The sequence below is a fragment of the Bombina bombina genome, chromosome 4 (assembly GCF_027579735.1).
Source record: "Bombina bombina isolate aBomBom1 chromosome 4, aBomBom1.pri, whole genome shotgun sequence".
Taxonomy (NCBI): Eukaryota; Metazoa; Chordata; class Amphibia; order Anura; family Bombinatoridae; genus Bombina; species Bombina bombina.
The window spans coordinates 642,903,380-642,912,425 of NC_069502.1; the positions used below are offsets into that span (position 1 = coordinate 642,903,380).

General features: G+C 43.8%; 1 pseudogene; it reads left to right on the top strand.

Moving 5' to 3' along the window:
- Positions 1-5,741: 5,741 nt before the first annotated feature.
- On the top strand, positions 5,742-5,860 carry LOC128658444 (uncharacterized; annotated as a pseudogene).
- The last annotated feature ends 3,186 nt before the right edge of the window (positions 5,861-9,046 follow it).

Here is a 9,046-nt window from a genome sequence, read left to right on the forward strand (position 1 = left end):
TTGGACGACTCCAACGCTTCTGTCGCTGTCAACCCTAAGAATTCTAGTAAACTTAATAAATATTATGATGTTCCTTCTGATGTGGAAGTATTTCCTGTTCCAGACCGTTTGTCAGAGATCATTGCACAGAAATGGTATAAACCTGGGATACTTTTCTCTCCGTCTCCCATTTTTAAAAAGATGTTTCCAGTTGCTGACTCCATTCGAGACTCTTGGCGCACAGTGCCTAAGGTAGAAGGGGCTATCTCTACTCTGGCTAAGAGAACCACGATTCCTATTGAGGATAGCTGTTCTTTTAAGGATCCCATGCACAAAAAGCTGGAGGCTTATCTAAAGAAAATGTATGTTCATCAGGGGCTTCAATGGCAACCTGCAGTTTGTATTGCCACAGTAGCAAGTGCAGCATCTTATTGGTGCAATGCCTTGTCAGCCAATTCCTTTACCTCTGATGCCAACATGCAAGTCATTAGACTGGGAGCCCAGATGTCGGGCTTCACTGTCCTAGCCCGCAAGGCTCTGTGTCTAAAATCATGGTCAGTTACCTCCAAGTCTAAGCTTCTGTCACTACCTTACTGTTTGGTCCCGGTCTGGCGGAGATAATTTCTGAAATTATGGGGGAAAGGGGTCCTTACTACCACAAGACAAGAAGAATAGACCTAAAGGACGTCAAAGTAATTTCTTTCCTAGCCTAGCCGGTCAGGGAGATGGCTGCATTATCCAGTAGCTCCTAAGCCCTACTTCCAAACTGCACCGCATAGACCTGAGGGATCACCACAAAAACGGCAACACAGGTGCATGAAAGGCTGGTGAACATACACCGCAAAAACGAAGCCATTTTTCCGAAACCGGAAGTGCGGCCCTGCACGCAACTTGCTACAGCTCCTCTGCCACTACGCACTAGAAATTAACCACATTGCTGTTGTCCACACAGGGGCAGAGCCTGGAGCTTGCCCTTAGCTGCCTCCTTCCTCAGCTGCTTTTACAAAAGGAGATCCAACACACAGGGCACTGTCTTGGAACTCCCCAGCCTGAACCTTCTCTAAGCTATTGGAAACAGGCTTCTCTATACAGGGGACACTGGAAGAACACAGAGGTGAGCTGGCTCCTGCATACACACAAGTGCCACAGCACACTGAATGCACTGCCATACTTTGGAACAGTTGGGGCATTTTGGGCACAAATATCAGGGCCCTCACTATCCAAAACCCCTGCGCTAAGCCTCAGCAGATTGCAATCTCAGGCGGGGAAACTCGCCTTCTACAATACTTCACACGCATACTGCGTTGGGGCCTGAACTGCGACAGCCTGCAGGGCTACATTGACCTCACACTGTCACCACACTCTGCATGCACCAGCCTTTAGGCATCAGAACCCACCCTGACATTAAGTGCCTCTGGATATGCCTGGCCTCAGAAACTCTAAAACAAACAACATTAACAGCTCCAAACTAATGCAACAATTCCTCACAAGACCTAGCCGCAAAATCACTGAAAATGGCCGCACCCACAGAACAGCAGCAACACGAGAAAGAAACTACAAGCGCACCCGCCATTACGAAAGATGATCTGCAAAACCTATGCACGAAAGATATTAAAGATATCTTAGGAGAGGTCAAAATTGGAATGGGGAACTAAAAAGAGACCTATCTAAAGTCACACAAAGGTTCTTGGTCTTAGAGGAGAGCCACAACACGGTCAATAATGACATACAGCACATTTTTAAAGTTGCATACGACCAGGAAGAAACTATACATCAACTAATGGAGAAAGTTGAGGACCTGGACAACAGAGGCAGGTGTAACAACCTGCGTATACGCGGGATCCCAGAGACAATCCAGCCAAACACCATAGAAGGCTGCCTCCAGGGCTTGTGCAGGACCCTGAAGGGTCCAAAGAGCACCGCAGATATACACATTGAAAGAGCCCACAGGGCCCTGAGAGCAAAGCCCTCCCCCCCACCAAAGGCTCCCCTCGGGACATAATTGTAAAGCTATTAGATTACAAGGACAGAGAAGAAATCTTGAGACAGGCCAGACGAAAACAAAAAGTAATGCACGCTGGATTCCACATCTAGATCTTCGCAGACCTCAGCCCAGCAACACTGCAGAAGAGGAGGGAGCTGAGCTTCATCACCACTGTCTTGAGGGAGCAGAATATCCCGTACCGGTGGGGATTCCCAGTCAGCATTGCCACATCTAAGGGAGATACAACAGCCATCCTCAGGTCTCTGGAGGACCTGCCAAGATTCAACAAAACCCTCCAACTCAACATCACGCACCCAGAGGACCGCCAATTGTCCCCCAGAGACTCTCAGCGGATAAACAACCAACCGCACAAAACTCACAACTCTGCCAGTCCAGCGCCTCACTCTGTACCTGAAAGTGTGGACCAGGTCTCGATGCCTGCTAGATCCATGGCATCTCCCACCTCGAACTGACATTCCATTCTAACCATGGCGGTTACAGGTCGTTACTTTACCTCCAGGCATGTCTTTTGTTTCCTCCACTGAGATGGGCAGATGCCACATTAAGGGCAGAACAATTTCGCTCTTCCGTGAAAATAAGACCCCTCTCCGCCATCCAGTAGATGCACCCCGAGATTCATCTGAACTGGTGCGCATATTCCCAAATCTGTCACTACGTAGACACTCACCCCAAGAAACATGATCTAACTAGAAACACAACACCATTTGAGACCCTTATGCCACTTAGAAAACACCCCAACACACACCATATCAAAACTTTACAAATTGCTGCTATTCAAAGAGCCTCAACTCTTGCCCTCTTACACCAACTCATGGGACAAGGAACTGGGCATTAGTATCGCTGCTATGAACTGGCTGACTGTTTTTAACACGACAAAGCGCTCATCAATTTCCACAAGAGTCCTTTAAACCAACTTCAAGTTTTTAACGAGATGGTATCTGACCCCCAGCAGACTACACTCTATCTATAAAATGGCTAACAATAAGTGCAGGAGGGGATGCAGAGAAATAGGCACCCCTACACACATATGGTGGCAGTGTAATAAACTAGATACGTTTTGGTTGGCGGTACTGGAGCGCATGTCAGACGCAAAAGGCAAACAGCTACCAAAGGATCCACAGATCTTACTATTTCTACTCTTGCCCAAACTGCAAGACAGTGATGCTAGGGACCTGCTGATCCTCATGCTAAACAGCACTAAAACCTTGATCCCAAGACATTGGAAATCCCCCATTATCCCAACTGAGAGTGGGAGGACCAGGTAGAGAGTTTCCTACAACTTGAAAGGTACCACCACCTCTAATCAGGCTCATTAGTCACACACAAGCTTAAACTATCTTTATGGAACCAGCACAAAGAGCGACACAAACTTAGAACCCACTAACATCCACTACACCAAACATCAGACTTTACCCTTAGACCATTTTAGCCAGTTGTCTGTACCCTTTTGAGGATAACGTTATATAATGTATGATGTAATTCATGTAATATCTTCAAGACTGTAACATTAAAGCACGGGTCATACAGGCGTCTGCACTGAACTTATTTACTGAACCTGTTGCACTTTTATGCATGGGGAATGGGTAATAAAGGGATTATCTTTCTTTTTAAACAATAAAAACTCTGGTGTTCACTGTCCCTTTAAGAACGTTTTTTTGGTTCTGTATTATATCCTTTGTTAAAAGATAAAAAAAAGAAAGAAAAGTTAAATTATTTTTTTTTATTTGCTTCTTTTTGTATTATGAATCAGGAGGCTGTGCAGGATGTTACCTGTAGCGTATGTTTTGATGCCCAGGTGGAACCCCCAGTACCTTTTTGTTCTTCATGTAATGAAAGAACTTTAGCTTATAGAAATAGACTTTTTGACCCTGAGCCATCATTAGCTAAGGCGGATGCTGTTCAGGAGCCTCCTGTTTCAGATGTGCCGTAGCTTTCTCCTCAAGCTTCCAAATCCTATTCATCTGCACATGCAGTGCCCTGCGTTTCATCTCATGCTCCGTCTGGAGTTATTTTGCCAGATATTGCTGCCCAGGTATCTTCTGCGGTATCTGAGGCGCTGTCTGCTTTACCCCATGCTGCAGGGAAAACGCAAAAGGAAAATTTAAGAAACAGTAAGGTTTCTGATCATGAAGTGGCTAATCAAAGTATTTCCTCTCAGAATGAAGATTCTTTGGGTGCATCTGAGGGTAAAATTTTGGATTCAGGCAGTATAATTCCTTCTACTGATGCTGAAGTTGTGTCGAAAGGCTTGCTCAACTAAGAATTGGTTTAAACATATATTTTTTCTGTACCTCTGATTTCGCAAATGATATTAAATGTACAGATTGGTTTGAACTTTATGTCTTCAAGGATGTTGCTGTTAAGGCACTGCCACAGCTTTCTCCTTTTATGTCCCAAGCTTATATGGCGTCACATGCAGTGCCCTGTGGTTCCTCTCAATCTCCTGGAGGAGTGTATTTTCTTACAGAAGTTGCAAGCTCAGGTGTCTTCTGTGGTATCTGTGGATTGGTCTATTTTCCTTTGCTTCAGGGAAAAAGCAAGAGGACATTTTAAGTCTCAGATAAGAGGGTTTCTGCTCCACATGCTGCTACGCAGGTTCGTCTTCTTCCAAGTTAGTGACGAGGATTCGCTGGTAGTTTCTGAGGCTGAAATCTCAGATCTTGATAGTATAATTCCTTCATCTGTTACTGAAGTGGTATCCTTCAGTTGTTTGCTTCAAAGCCTCTTATATTCTCAGGAGGTCTTGGATGACACTGATCCCTATCGTTGTCTTTCCTTCGGAGTTTTGTGAACTTTATCAGCTCTATATTTTTCTTTCCTCTCTGGAAGGGTTCTAGACGAGCTGTGAGATGTTCACAGGATTGTTATAGAGAATCTGGGGATATTTCTCCCTGTCTCACGTCCTTTTTAGGATTTCCTGTCGCTATCTCTCTTGAAATGCACAGTGTCTTTAGTTGAAGGGAACTTTCTACTTTTAATCAGAGAGCTTAGATCTCTGCGAAGAGAATCTAGTTTTATTTCTGACATAGGTAAGAAGCTGGAGATTGAATTGTTCGTTTAGAGCAATGTCTTGTCTTATTAGACTTGCTGTACTAGCCGCCGGGCATTGTGGCTGAAATCTATGGTCAGCTGAGAAGCCTACCTGTGGTTGAGTGGTACAGCCTAAGCTTTATAGTTCTGCAGTTGCAGATTCAATTCTTTCTTTTTTCTCCAAATACACGCTTCTAGTGTCTCCTTTTAAGGATGAGACTTTGTTTGGGTCATGCCTTTTCAAGTCCAATCTAAGTTTTCCTCCCAGGCGGAGATTTCTATTTCTAGAGTATCTGCAATCCAAGTAGGATGAAAGGCATTCCTTGAACTGGATTCAGGGTCTTCATCTCTGGGAGTGATAGTTCCAGTCCCAGTTTGGGAACGGGATATAGGTATTTACCACATATATTTCAGATTCTGTCCTTTAAAGTAGTATCCTTTCTCCTTTGGTTCTAGTGGGCCTGTTCATAATGAACTTAGACCTGAGAGATTTATTATTTCCTTAATCGGAATCTTCTATAGTTTTCTTAGTTTGCGTCATCCCAATCAGACCTTAAGGTCTTGGGATATTGCAAGTGTGTTTTTCTGGACAATATAAAGTTCAGGTATCATCCTGACTTCAAGCTAACTCTCTTTTAAGAGATCTTGTCCAATCTTCTTTTCCGGGGATGGGAAATTAATCTGGAGAAGAGTTCCCTTGTTCTATCCACAAGGGTAATTTATTTGGGACTACCGCCACAATACCCTGAATGCACCCGATTTTGTTTGATCTCAGAAGTTATGCAGGGTCAGGTCTGGTCAGTACCTGGATGGGAGACCGCCTGGGAACACCCGGTGCGGTATGCTTGGAACTTATTTTATTCTTTATCTAGGAGATGTCTTTCAGAGGTCAGAAAATCAAGGATTTATTTTTTTTCCCCACTCTGCAGTCTTCTGTCCAGCCAACAGTAAGCTCTAGTGGCCGGTGAATAGCTTAGCCATCTTGCAACCAGGAGGTTGGGAGTTTGGATTTAGCTGCAGTTGATATTTCTTCACTTTTCTGTGACCATGTGTATGGAGGGAATTGGTCTGATGGTATTCCATGGACATCATTCCTTTTACTATTTTCCATGACATGGAGAACGATCGGATCTGTCTTAATGGATAGATTTAGATCAGATGACAAGAGACTTTCTTCCGTAGTATTTTTTCAGGAGTATCTATCTCCGGGCGCATGCTTCTGGAGATATTCCTGGGTGATGTGACCATGGATGCCAACCTGCTGGGCAGGTAAGCTGTCTGGGTCTTGTTTAAGGATTATGGACTCTGAAGTCTCTGCTCTCCTCTTTTAACATCTTGGAGTTGAGAGCAATTCGCAATGCTCTGATGACTTGACCTCAGTCGTCCGTAGCTTGGTTCCAGTTGGACAATATCACCTCAAGGGTTTATATCAACCATTAGGGAGGAACTAGGGGTTCCTTAGCCATGTAGGAGGTGACTTGGATTGTTCAGTGGGAGGAAGCTCACATTTGCTGTTGGTCATCCACTTTCCAGGGGTGGACAATTGTTCAGAGTAGACAAACAGCACACTACCTGGTGCAAGTGGTAGAGGGCCACTGCAAACACCTCTCAATGTATCCACAGCAACATAGGTCCACAGCACCAAATCACAAGGAAAAAATTCTGGTCTTTATATCATTTATTGAACTTTTAGTTTACACAAAGCATATAGGCACACAGCAGCAAAAGCAACATTTCGGGTTAGCATAATTAAGGGTGAATAACCCGAAACGTTGCTTTTTCTGCTGTGTGCCTATATGCTTTGTTCAAAGCATATAGGCAAAAGTTCAATAAATGACATAAAGACCAGAATTGTTTCCTTGTGATTTGGTGCTGTGGACCTATGTTGCCAGGGGTGGACAATTGGGAGTCGGACTTCTAAACAGACTGATAATTCATCCCGGGGAGTGAGCATTTCCATCTGGAAGTGTTCTCTAGGTAGACCCTCACATGGGGGGTTTCAGGAGTTGGCTTCTGTGGACGTTTCGACAGAACGCCAAGTTTCGAAGGTGCGGTTTATGGTGATGTGATCCGCAGACCATACTGATAGATGTTCTGACGTTTTTCTTGGTTTTCAGTCTTTTTTACCTTTTTCCTCTGTTTGTTCTCTTTCCACGAGTCATAACTCGTATATTCAGATGAGAGCGGCAGTGATTTTATTAACCCCTGCGTGGCCTCGCAGGATCTGGTATGCAGACCTAGCGGAAATGTCGTCTCTACACCTTGGAGACTACCTCTGAGGAAGTACTAATGATTCTTGGTCTTTTCCTTCATCTAAATCTCTAAAGCTGAGTGCTTGAAGATTGGACACTTAGTTTTGTCTAAGCGGGGGTTTTTCTGAAATTTGTATCCTTTTTTTCCAGGGTGGTCTGGAGAAGGGTTTGTCAGTCAGTACCCTGAAGGGTCAGTTTTCTGCATGGTCTTTTTTTGCTACATAAGCATCTGGTGGACTTGCCAGATGTGCAATCTTTTTGCCAGGCACTGGTCTACATCAGGCCTGTGTTTAAGTCGGTTGCTCCCCCTTAAGGTTTTACCATTGTTCTTAAAGTTTTGCAGTAGGCTCTGTTTGAGCCTTTACTTTCCATATTTATTAAGTTGTTATCTTGGAAGTTTTTGTTTCTCATTGCTATCTTTTCTGCTTGGAGAGTCTCGGAGCTCTGTTTTGCAGTGTGATTCGACTTATCTTTCATGCATTTAAATCGGTTATTCGTACTAGTTAGGTTTTCTTCCTAAGTGGTTTTGGATAGATATATTAATCAGAAAATTGTTGTTCCTTCTCTGTGTCCTTATCTTTCTTCTCATAAGGAACGTGTTTTGCACAACTTTGATGTTGTGCATACTTTTATTTTCTATCTACAGGCGACTAAGGATTGTCGCCAGTTTGCTGTTTGTTTCTCTGGGAAACATAAAGGTCAGAAAGCTTCAGCTACTTCTCTTTCTCTTTGGTTGAGTAGTATAATGCTTTTGGTTTATGAGACTGCTGGACAGCAGCCTCCTGATAGAATTTTAGCTCATTTCACTAGGGCTGTCCCTTCTTCTTGGGCTTTCAAGAACGAAGTTTCTGTAGAACAGATTTGCAAGGCTGCAACTTGGTCCTCTCTGCATACTTTTTCCAAATTTTATATTTTTGTCTTAGCTGAGGCATCTTTTAGGAGAAAAGGTTCTTCATGCAGTGGTGCCTTCTGTTTAGGTTACCTGTCTTATCCCTCCCTAATCATCTGTGTCCTCTAGTTTGGGTATTGGTTCCTACTAGTAATTGATGATTCCGTGGACTCACCATATGTTAGGAAAGAAAACATAATTTATGCTTACCCGATAAATTTATTTATTTCCGGATAAGGTGAGTCCACGGCCCACCCTTTATTTTAAGACAGTTATTTTTAACTAAAGCCTCAGGCACCTCTACACCTTTGTGTTTTCTTCTTTTTCCATTTTCCCTTCGGCTGAATGACTGGAGGTTATGGGTAAGGGAAGTGACATATATAGCAGCTTTGCTGTGGTGCTCTTTGCCTCCTTCTGCTGTCCAGGAGTGATATTCCCACTAGTAACTGATGATTCAGTGGACTCACCATATCCGGAAATAAATACATTTTTCAGGTAAGCATAAATTATGTTTTTCGTTCCTTTCATAAATTCAAAGGTCAAAAGTCTTCCTCTTCTTCCTCCAAGCAGGAACAGTCCAAGTCTTCTTGGAAACCCAATCAGTCTTGGAATAAGGGAAAGCAATCAAAGAAGCCCTCTGCTGAGACTAAGTCAGCATGAAGGGTCTGCCCCCGGTCCGGGATCGGATCAAGTGGGGGGCAGACTTAACTTTTTTCTTCCAGCGTGGATAGGAGATGTCCCAGATCCTTGGGCTGTGGACATAGAATCTCAGGTTCCAGTAAGAGAACAGGGTCTAGGATTTTATTCAAATGTGTTTGTGGTTCCCAAAAAAGAGAGAACTTTTCAACCCATTTTAGAGCTAAAGTGTCTCAACAAGTTTCTCAGGGTACG